At 45.9% G+C, this 8,665-nt stretch overlaps 1 protein-coding gene and 1 long non-coding RNA gene across 7 annotated transcripts in view; one reads left to right on the forward strand and one right to left on the reverse strand.

Annotated features, from left to right (window-relative positions):
- BCL6 (BCL6 transcription repressor) overlaps window positions 1-2,147 on the reverse strand; it is a 24,302-nt gene extending 22,155 nt beyond the window's left edge. The window contains exon 1 of one of the 2 annotated variants that reach the window (XM_086319099.1): window positions 1,765-2,147. The gene's annotated coding sequence lies outside the window, so the exon portion shown is untranslated. Of the gene's footprint in view, window positions 1-62; window positions 287-1,764 lie in introns of those variants that run through there. The other variant, XM_086319122.1, reaches the window with a different exon arrangement.
- LOC147379724 (uncharacterized) lies at window positions 2,131-8,665 on the forward strand. 5 transcript variants are annotated; one of them, XR_015133833.1, is made up of 5 exons: window positions 2,288-2,443; window positions 3,016-4,189; window positions 5,368-5,635; window positions 6,629-6,936; window positions 8,073-8,665. It is a non-coding gene; the product is annotated as an uncharacterized LOC147379724 (long non-coding RNA). The 5 variants fall into 5 exon arrangements; XR_015133834.1 differs by having other exon boundaries at window positions 6,629-6,801; XR_015133837.1 differs by having other exon boundaries at window positions 6,629-6,688.

Below are 8,665 nucleotides of genomic sequence, written 5' to 3' on the forward strand. Positions count from 1 at the left end.
CCAGAGTTCCAATAACACGGCATCATAACGGCAACGCAATCTACAGCTCTCAAGACATTTACCACGGTCACTACATCCGGCAGCGGAGTGGCCCCCTCGCTCCCGCGGCTCCCCAGCGCAGCCGATTTCCGAGGCTCCGACTCCCTACCGGCTCCCGCCCCCGGCCGCCGCCGCCGCCGCCTTCCCCCATTCCTACTCCCTCGATGAGAGCTACAGGTTGCAAATCCAACCAACCTCGCAATCCATTTCTGCAAAATCACTCACAAAGATCTCCCGTTTGCGCCCGCGCCCCCTCCTCCCGCGCCAAGTCCCCCAGCCAGGGCCACAAAGTGCCCTTCTCTCCTCCCGGGTCTTGCACGTAGGAACGCGGGCTGGGGCTGTTTGTGTTTTCCCTCGCCCTGTGCAAGGACCTCGGGAATCTGAAGCCTGACGCCGCTACTCTCCGACCCGCAGTTTTTGTTTTGTTTGTTTTCACAAAGCTTGCACCATGGGAAAAATAAAAATTTAGGAAAGCGGGGAAACAGCCATTGGGAGCTAACACCGAGTCACGCAGCGCCCAAAATACAAACACCGCGACCGCCAGAAATCCCGCCACCTTCCCGCTTGGCTGGGCCGTCCTGAGAAGGTTCCCGGAGTCCCCGCACTCTGAACAGCACCGCAGGTGCAAACGCGCACCCCTTTCCCACCCCCACCCCCAAATCCCCATCCCGCCACAAGCCTCTCTCCCCAGGACCGGGAGAGAGAGCGCGCGGGGGTTCCCGACTCCCTAGACTGCAACCAAGAAAGAATGATTTCCAAACTATTCAACATCCCCGCCCCCAGGCAAGCTAAACCTCCCCCAAAACGCAGGGGAAGGGGACACCAAAACGCTCGGATCTCGTTAGGAAGATCGCGGCTCAGAAAGGAACACTTCATCTGGGTTTATGAAGGGAAAAAAATAAATAAATAACCACGAGGAGTTCGCTTGCATTTCTCCTCCAAAATCTCGGCTCGGAGGTGGGGAATCTAGAGGACCGAGGCCGGTGGAAGGGAGCCAGCGGGGCGAGCGAAAGGGCAGCCTCCCTCCTCGCCTCCCGGAGTGACCAAGAAGGACGGGAGAAGGGAAGGAAGGAGAGGCGAGGGAAGGGAGAGGGAAGGAAGAAAGGCGAGGCTGGAGCGAGGGAGCAAGGAAGGCAGTTTGCAAGCGAGAAAAGAGGGGAAAAAAAAAAAAAAAAACACAGCCGCACGAATCCAGCGAGATCACAAGCCGTACGCAAGCAGCAGCAGAAAGAGCGAGAGCGCGAGCGCGCGTCCTCTCCGCCGTCTGGGGCCAGACAGCCCCCAGACTTGCCCGAATCACCCCCCAAGCACTGTCTCGTCCTTTCTGCTCCGGCCGCCCCCTAATTCCCCTCCTTCCTCTCCTCCACCTCCTCTTCAAAAACCAAAACAACACAAGGGAGGGTGGCAAAAGCCTCCCCAAACCGGCCAATTCACTCAAAGACAACAAGAATAAAATAATAAAAATATAAAAATCTACATCCTAGAGTGGGAGAGACGTGGGACTAATCTTCGGCATTTATTTTAACACCTGACAGCTACAATAAATAAATATATACATTTACATCAATAGATACACATAGGAAACTTGGAGCCAAAGCATTTGGCAAGAGCAGAAAAAAAGAATTAAAAGGTAAAATAATGATCATGAGCAGCGGCGGCGGCAGCGGCACCAGCGGCAACAGCGGCGGCGGCAGCAGCAGCGGCGGCAGCAACAGCAATAATCACCTGGTGTCCGGCCTTTCCTAGAAACTTCTTGCATCACCACTTCTAAGAACCCCAGTTCTAAGAATCAACAGAGCTCAATTCTCGGAATTTGAGCTGGGGACTTTACCACTGCTACGTAGCAGGGGAGGACTCGGTGTCAGCTCTTCACGACTTATGCCTCCTCCGGGCCATAAAAAGCCCTCCAGGCCAAAATATTTTCCCGCTGTCAGGCAGATTTCGGGGTCCTCACAGGCTAGACGTCTCGGGTTTGGAGGTTTCGGCGCGAGGGTCGAGGGGCCGGACGGTGGCTCTCCCTACCCGGCCCCCGGTCGGTGGTACAGCCTGCTCCGCCACCGTCACGTGGGCGCCCCCTCTGTGACGTCGGCGTCTTCGCTGTAGCAAAGCTCGGCCTCTGGAATTCTGAGAACTAATTTGCTATTCGGTGACATAAGAGGGGGAGTGCGCTTTGCTTCCCCGGGGTCTGGGGCTCATTTCTCCTCTCTTCCCCATAAACTCAGCTCCTCCGAGCTCAAAACACAAAAGGAAGCGAGAGGTTGGAACCTTTGGGAAAAGTCTGTTATATATAGTAGGTTTCGGGGCGAGTAAGAGAGAGAGAAAAAAAAAAAACCAATAAACACCACAGCTCTTTCCAGCTAGAATATTAGGCACCACGAGAAAAATATTTGCCAAGCAGTTTTCGGTGGGTTCATTTGCTTTATTTTTATTTGGGACAGTTTGGGATTTTTTTTTTTCCTTGTTGGTGTGGTGGTTTGGGATTTGGGGTGGTTGTATTATGATGGTTTTCGGATTTTTGCTTCTGATTTTTGCCTTTTGCAACTTTGTGATGTTACGTAAATCGTAGGATCCCGCATCGGTTGGATTTTGTTTTGTTTTACCCCTATGAAATCTCTCAAGCGATATAAGGAAGACGTGTTGTTTTAATACTGATAGTGTTGAAAGAAGCTTGAATTTTTTGTCGTATGTAACAATTCCAACCCCCACTTTTTTCAGGGGGGCGGGGAAGGGTATTCAATTTTCCTTTTCCTCTTGGACTTTTACTGAGAGGACGCTCTCCTGCACTTGAGAGACATGTTCAAAGGATTTGTTTTGGTTTGTTTCTTTCCAGGACAGCAAGTGGTGGGTTTACTCTGTTATTGTTGACTCTTAGGAAAATTCTTGCTGCAAGAAACGTGTGTGTATGTGTACGCGTACGCTTGTGTTCTACAAAATTCTGTGAGCCAAATACATGTTTGTGTTCTGCTTTTTCTTTAGGTCTTGGTTCCCCCCGCTCCCTCCCAGCTCGTTTCAAGGTCGTTGTTAAAAATCTCTCCTGTCTGTGTTTAAAGAGACCAGCCGGAGGGAATTCTAAAGGCCTGCGGTGCCAGTATCACAGATACTGCGTGGATTTAGAACAGACTGTGCTACAACTACAACGCGCTTCACGCAGCACAGTCCTCTTAGTTTTAGAGCTGAGTTAGGAGGAGGAGGAAAAGGGGGGAAATCTTTCTTTCTTCCTCCCTTTCTTTTTAAAGGCAAATGCAGTGCAGAATCATTTCACTGTGGGCCTTGGTTTGTTTATTCAGAACTGCCAGTTTCCCTATTTAAATGTTGGTTGGGGTTTTTTCCCCTCCTACTCATCCCTGAATGAGGGAGACTCTTGTTTCTTTTATGTCTCTCTCTTAAAAGAAGGGTGTGAGGGGAAAATAATATTTCAGATTCCTCAAGTATTAACCCAAAATGTTTGGACCAGAAGCAGCTTTCAAAGGTCAGGCTGTTCTGAGCCTTGGCTATGAAAGTCCTTCAGGCGGACTCATTAAATTACAGACGAGTTCTTAAAGGTTCCACAAAATTTCTGCACATGTTAATTTCCAATAACGATATCTCCCCAAATAATCTACCTCTCCAAATTTGGATTTATAGTGGAGAAGTGAGCAGAGAGATTACTGGCTGTTTCCTGGGATATGTGGGGATCTCTTTCCCAGAAGTCTGTAAGAAGTTCAGATCTGTTGCTGAAAATGTCAGTGCAGCCCCCCTTTTGAAAAGGCCGTGTTGGAGTTTTTACAACCAGGAGAGATCCAAAGGGGTCGATTATTTTCCACAAGGGCTGGAGCTTAGGAAAAATGCCTAAAGTGTGTCTGTCCCTATGAAATCTGAATATTTTAATACTTATTGACAGATGGATTACTGCAGCTTCTGCAGAAAAGCCTGTCTTGTGAAGGATTTTTGAAAAATATACATAGGCCTAATCCTGTCACCCTTGTGGAAATGAACATTTTACCCCCGAAGACACACGTTATCGTTAAATGCAGATTCATTTTGCCAGAAGGCAGACTGTTTTTTAAATTGTCCCCTTCCTCCTGATTTCGAAAGAGTTTTAAAGGAATCCCACCGGATTCTAAATGACACCCGATTTTGCTGAAGCGATCGTCTTTGTGTATTTCTATGGGTGATTATTTTTCTATTTTTTATGAGTATGTTCCTCAGGTGTATCTGGGTGGTTTGGAATGTGAATTGTGTGGTTCTGCCCTGCTACTGATTCTGCAATGTGATAACTTTTGTGATGTGGGGTCCCTTTTCTTGTCAAAGTTGACATCCAGCCTCACTGGGTCCTCCCCACCACCACTTGAAACACACTGCTTGTCCCTCTCGCGTTCTCTTTGCCATTCCAATCTTAGCCCCGTGGGGGCGCTGCAGAGCAAAGGGAAATCTGCTCTCTCTAGCAGTAGAACCAACCAGAGTGGGGGCTGGGAATGAATTCACCCTTCTAGTACCTCAGCCCTCTAATTCTCTGCGAGAAGTCTGTAAAGGAAGACCCCACTAGGCCTGGTTTATAAATAATTAATCCCATCACCAGGGTCCTCAGACCCTTTCTGGGGCCAAATGCCAGAGTCCCACATTTCTAATACTCCCCCAGCCCCCAAATTGAAAGAAATTAACCAGAACAGGAGATGTTAAAAGAAAAAAAATTATTGAAAATATTTTAAAGGTAAGGATTTACATTTTTGTAGGTCCCCTTCTCTTTTCCAGATGAATGGTGAGGAAAATTGTGCACCCACCTCTCAATCTCTTCAATTATTAGGAAAGTAACTTTATCAAATTTTTTATACCCATTGAATTTCTTCCATAATGTCCTGCCTTCTCTCATTTCTTGATTTCTCACCATTAGTAATCAGTTGGCATCACTCTGTGAACCTCCCTCACCCCAGCAGTGATAGGATTAAAGAAAGGATTGACTTGAATATATTCAAATTCTTTCAAATCATCCATAAGAAGCCCTGAAGAGAGATTTCATGTCTGGGGTCTTATGTGTGATTCTTGTGAACTTGGAGGGTTATGTATCAAACCAGTCCTGTGATTTAATGGCTTCTGGCTATTAATACTCAGAGTAGAGGATCCAGTCAGCCTGTTTACCTGGTGGTTTGGGCATGGTGATAGGTTCTTAATCACAGGTTCTGGATGAATATAAGCTTTGTTGCAAAATAAAATAGCTTGGTCTTAATATTACATCTGTTTAAGGAAAGGAACAGATTTTGCATCCAGTTCCCTCACAAACTTCCCCACAATACAGCCACAGCTGAAAAGGAACTATCCTTGGAGTAAACACTGTCTTGTCCTCTTTCTAAGGGAACTCCCAAGAGGAAATAGGTTTCACCTGTCAGGAATTTCTGGCACCTTGGTAGATCTTGAAACTGTCACATAAGAGAATTATAGATTTTAGGACTGGAAAGAACTTTGCAGATCAATCAACTCCTCGAGGCTTCCTTCTTTCAAGAGGACAGGAGGGCCATCACTGGAGGCCTGCGGGACCCCGAGACACAACTGAGAACAGGTCTTTGTGGTTCTCTGGTCCTGTGTTAGAGAATCAGGAAGATCTGACTGCCTGGGCTTTGAGGTGGGTGTCTCATTTTCTGACAGAATTGAGGAAAGAGAGGCTGCTTTGGGCTCTGTGTGAATTGTAAACTGGTTCTCAGAACAAACTCCAGGTCACAATGAGTATTGAGTTTTGACAGTCATTTGGACTTGGTGGTGCCTGTCACCTATACTGTGGTACTCAACAACTACTTTTGATGGGTCTGGGAGATTTTTTTAATGTACCCATTCATTTTATTTCAAATCCTTCATTTAGAGCTATTGTAAACAAGCCCCTTATATTATCCTTGGAGAGAAAAAAGCATTTTGTTGGTATGATTTAGAGAAATTGAGCAGAAAGTTTTGAGACATTTTTTTTAAAAGATGATTTCCAATCACTACCTTCAGAAAAAAGAAGTGTCAACGTTTAATTTTGATCCATATGCTGCCTGCTTTCAGCCTGTATTATTCTGAGACTTTTTTTTTTCTTTAGAAACCTTTTCAGCCTAGCTCAGAGTTTACCCCCAAAACACTGATTTTTTCCATACTTTTCTCACTAATTTAAAATGGAAATAAATATCAGGAGCTTAAAATAGAGAAGTGATTGGGGGTGCATAATCATTTGTTTATTGCATTCAATCACTGTTTTGAATAACAGGGTTTTCACTTCCTTTGAAACCTTAGCATGAGGGAAAGCAACAGCTGGACCAGGAGGGGGTTGGAGGGAGGAAGGCACTGGAGTGTTTGTAAACTCAGAGTGGCTGGCCCACCCTGCCACTGGCTGCCAGCTGCAGTACTTAGCTGTCTTTACTACCTAAGGCTAGAAGTGGAGAAACTTGATTTGCGTGTTGTGCCTGCATGTTTTTTTTTTCTTCTCCACACCGCCCTCTGCACACCTGACCATGCCAAAGCCTATTTGAAGCCGGCCTGATGGCAGGGAGAGCTGGAGAGCAGAAGAATGTGCGGAGGGGGAGGGAGGGAGTACTCGGTACTTTTCCATTCACATCTCCACAGTGGCTTTTCTTGTTTATTTCAGCCTCCACCCGCAGAACCCTTTGAGCTGCCTGAAATCCGAGTCATTAAACTGTTCCCTGAGGTCAGACCACAGATGCCGGGTGCATGTTTCTTCCATGTCAATGTCTATGTAACACATGTACATACAGAGACACACGCAAAAAACTGTGTAACTCTGCGGGGGCACAGTGTGAGGTAGGGGAAGAAACAAAACAAAACTGAATTTGTTGCCAGAAGACCTTGGTGTCTAATTACAGTTCTGCCGGGAACTCCTTATCTGATGTGGAACAAAACCACTTGTCAGGACTCAGTCTCCTTAACTGTGTGAAGGTATAACCCCAGTGTTTGCAGGATGTCTATCAGTTCTAAATTTGATACCTTTATGTCTAAATATATATGTATCTGTAACTTTAAGACGGAGAGGGGAATGGAAAGTATATATGTGTCCCTGGGGTGGGAGAAGGAGTTAAAATGTAAACTTCTAAGTAAAGAAGGCAGTCCCAGAATCCTCACCTCTATCAATTTTTAACCAATTGTAGACCAAAGTCTGAGATTATGCTGAATAGGTCCAAAAGCCAATTGAAGATTTCAAATGTTAAGAGCTGGAAGTGCCAGTTCTAAGACCTTGTACCTTTGATCTGCATTCCTAATCAGATGTGACAGTTCCCAAGTGTCTTTTCTGCACCATAGCTCTGTCCCGCCCCACCACTTCTGCTTGTTTTTGGAATCGGTCCTAGTCAATGACAGGAAGGAGTTGACACTTGTAAACCGAGCATGCTCTAAGCCACTGGGTCCCATGTGGATGTAAAAAAAAATGTCATAATATTCATACAGAAGGAGAAGAAAAAAAAAAAAACCTAGATAGAAATTCCTGGTAAGAAACTGAGAGGTAGCTCAGCCATCACTGCATTAAAAGTAATTATTTGAAGTCAGAGGAAATAACAGATGAGGAGTTTGACCTTACCAAAAAAAAAAAAAAGCCTTCCTCTACCAAGACAAACTTAAAGGCAATGATAGAGATCCTTTCTACCAATATTTCCTATACTTCTATGATCTCCATTCTTTAAAAAGAAAGGTCTAAAGTTTCTCAGGCCTGATTGTCTTAAGCAAAAGGCCTTTAACAGACCTTGATATCTTCAGGAAATAATTTTAAAAGCAACTCCTATTTATTAACAGCGACCTCCCCACCACCACCATCCCTCCATTTAAACCTTCTGGAATATTGATGCCTGTTTACAAGGAGAGATGGAGCCAGTTACATTCTCTCAATGAAAAACTATTGAGAGTTATAATAGGCTAGTACTGGGAAGTGAAAGTGAGTCACTCAGTGGTGTCTTGACTTTGCAACCCTGTGGATTATGTAGTCTATGGAATTCTGCAGGCCAGAGTACTGGAGTGGGTAGCCTTTCCCTTCTCCAGGGGATCGTCCCAACCCAGGGATTGAGCCCAGGTCTCCTGCATTGCAGGCAGATTCTTCACCAGCTGAGCCACCAGGGAAGCCAAAGAACACTGGAATGCATAGCCTATCCCTTCTCCGGCGGATCTTCCCAACGCAGGAATTGAACCGGGGTCTCCTGCATTGCAGGTGGATTCTTTACCAGCTGAGCTACCAGGGAAGCCCTCTGTCCTCAGCAATTGTCTGATCCCACGCAACTGATTTTGTATCACTGGAAACAGGCCCACACAGAATGTATTTGCTGCACACACTGGACCAGGCTGAGTCAGATCCAGAACTTTGATGTCCTGGTTCTAAATCCACTGTGTTTTTCCATAGCTTATCATTAGAAGAGGATACGGGGTGGGCAGACCTGCCAAAGAGCCATTTTCTGTGGCCTTACATTTTCTGTGACCTTCAGAGAAGTCTCCACTTTTGGACTCCTGAGATCATCTCCACTGAGGTTCTACATCAGTCTTAACAGTACAATGACAGTATGGAAAGGAGCAGACTGTCATTCACAAGTTCTGCATGTTGGTCCCAGTGTAGGACGCCGTATAGGAGTCCTCACAGGTTCCTATGGTACTGTGACTTATTACTGTTAATAAACCTATAATTATCTTA

This window comes from Bos grunniens, chromosome 1, assembly GCF_055505025.1.
Source record: "Bos grunniens cultivar Pamir isolate PY7600 chromosome 1, Bosgru_T2T1.0, whole genome shotgun sequence".
NCBI classification, from domain to species: domain Eukaryota; kingdom Metazoa; phylum Chordata; class Mammalia; order Artiodactyla; family Bovidae; genus Bos; species Bos grunniens.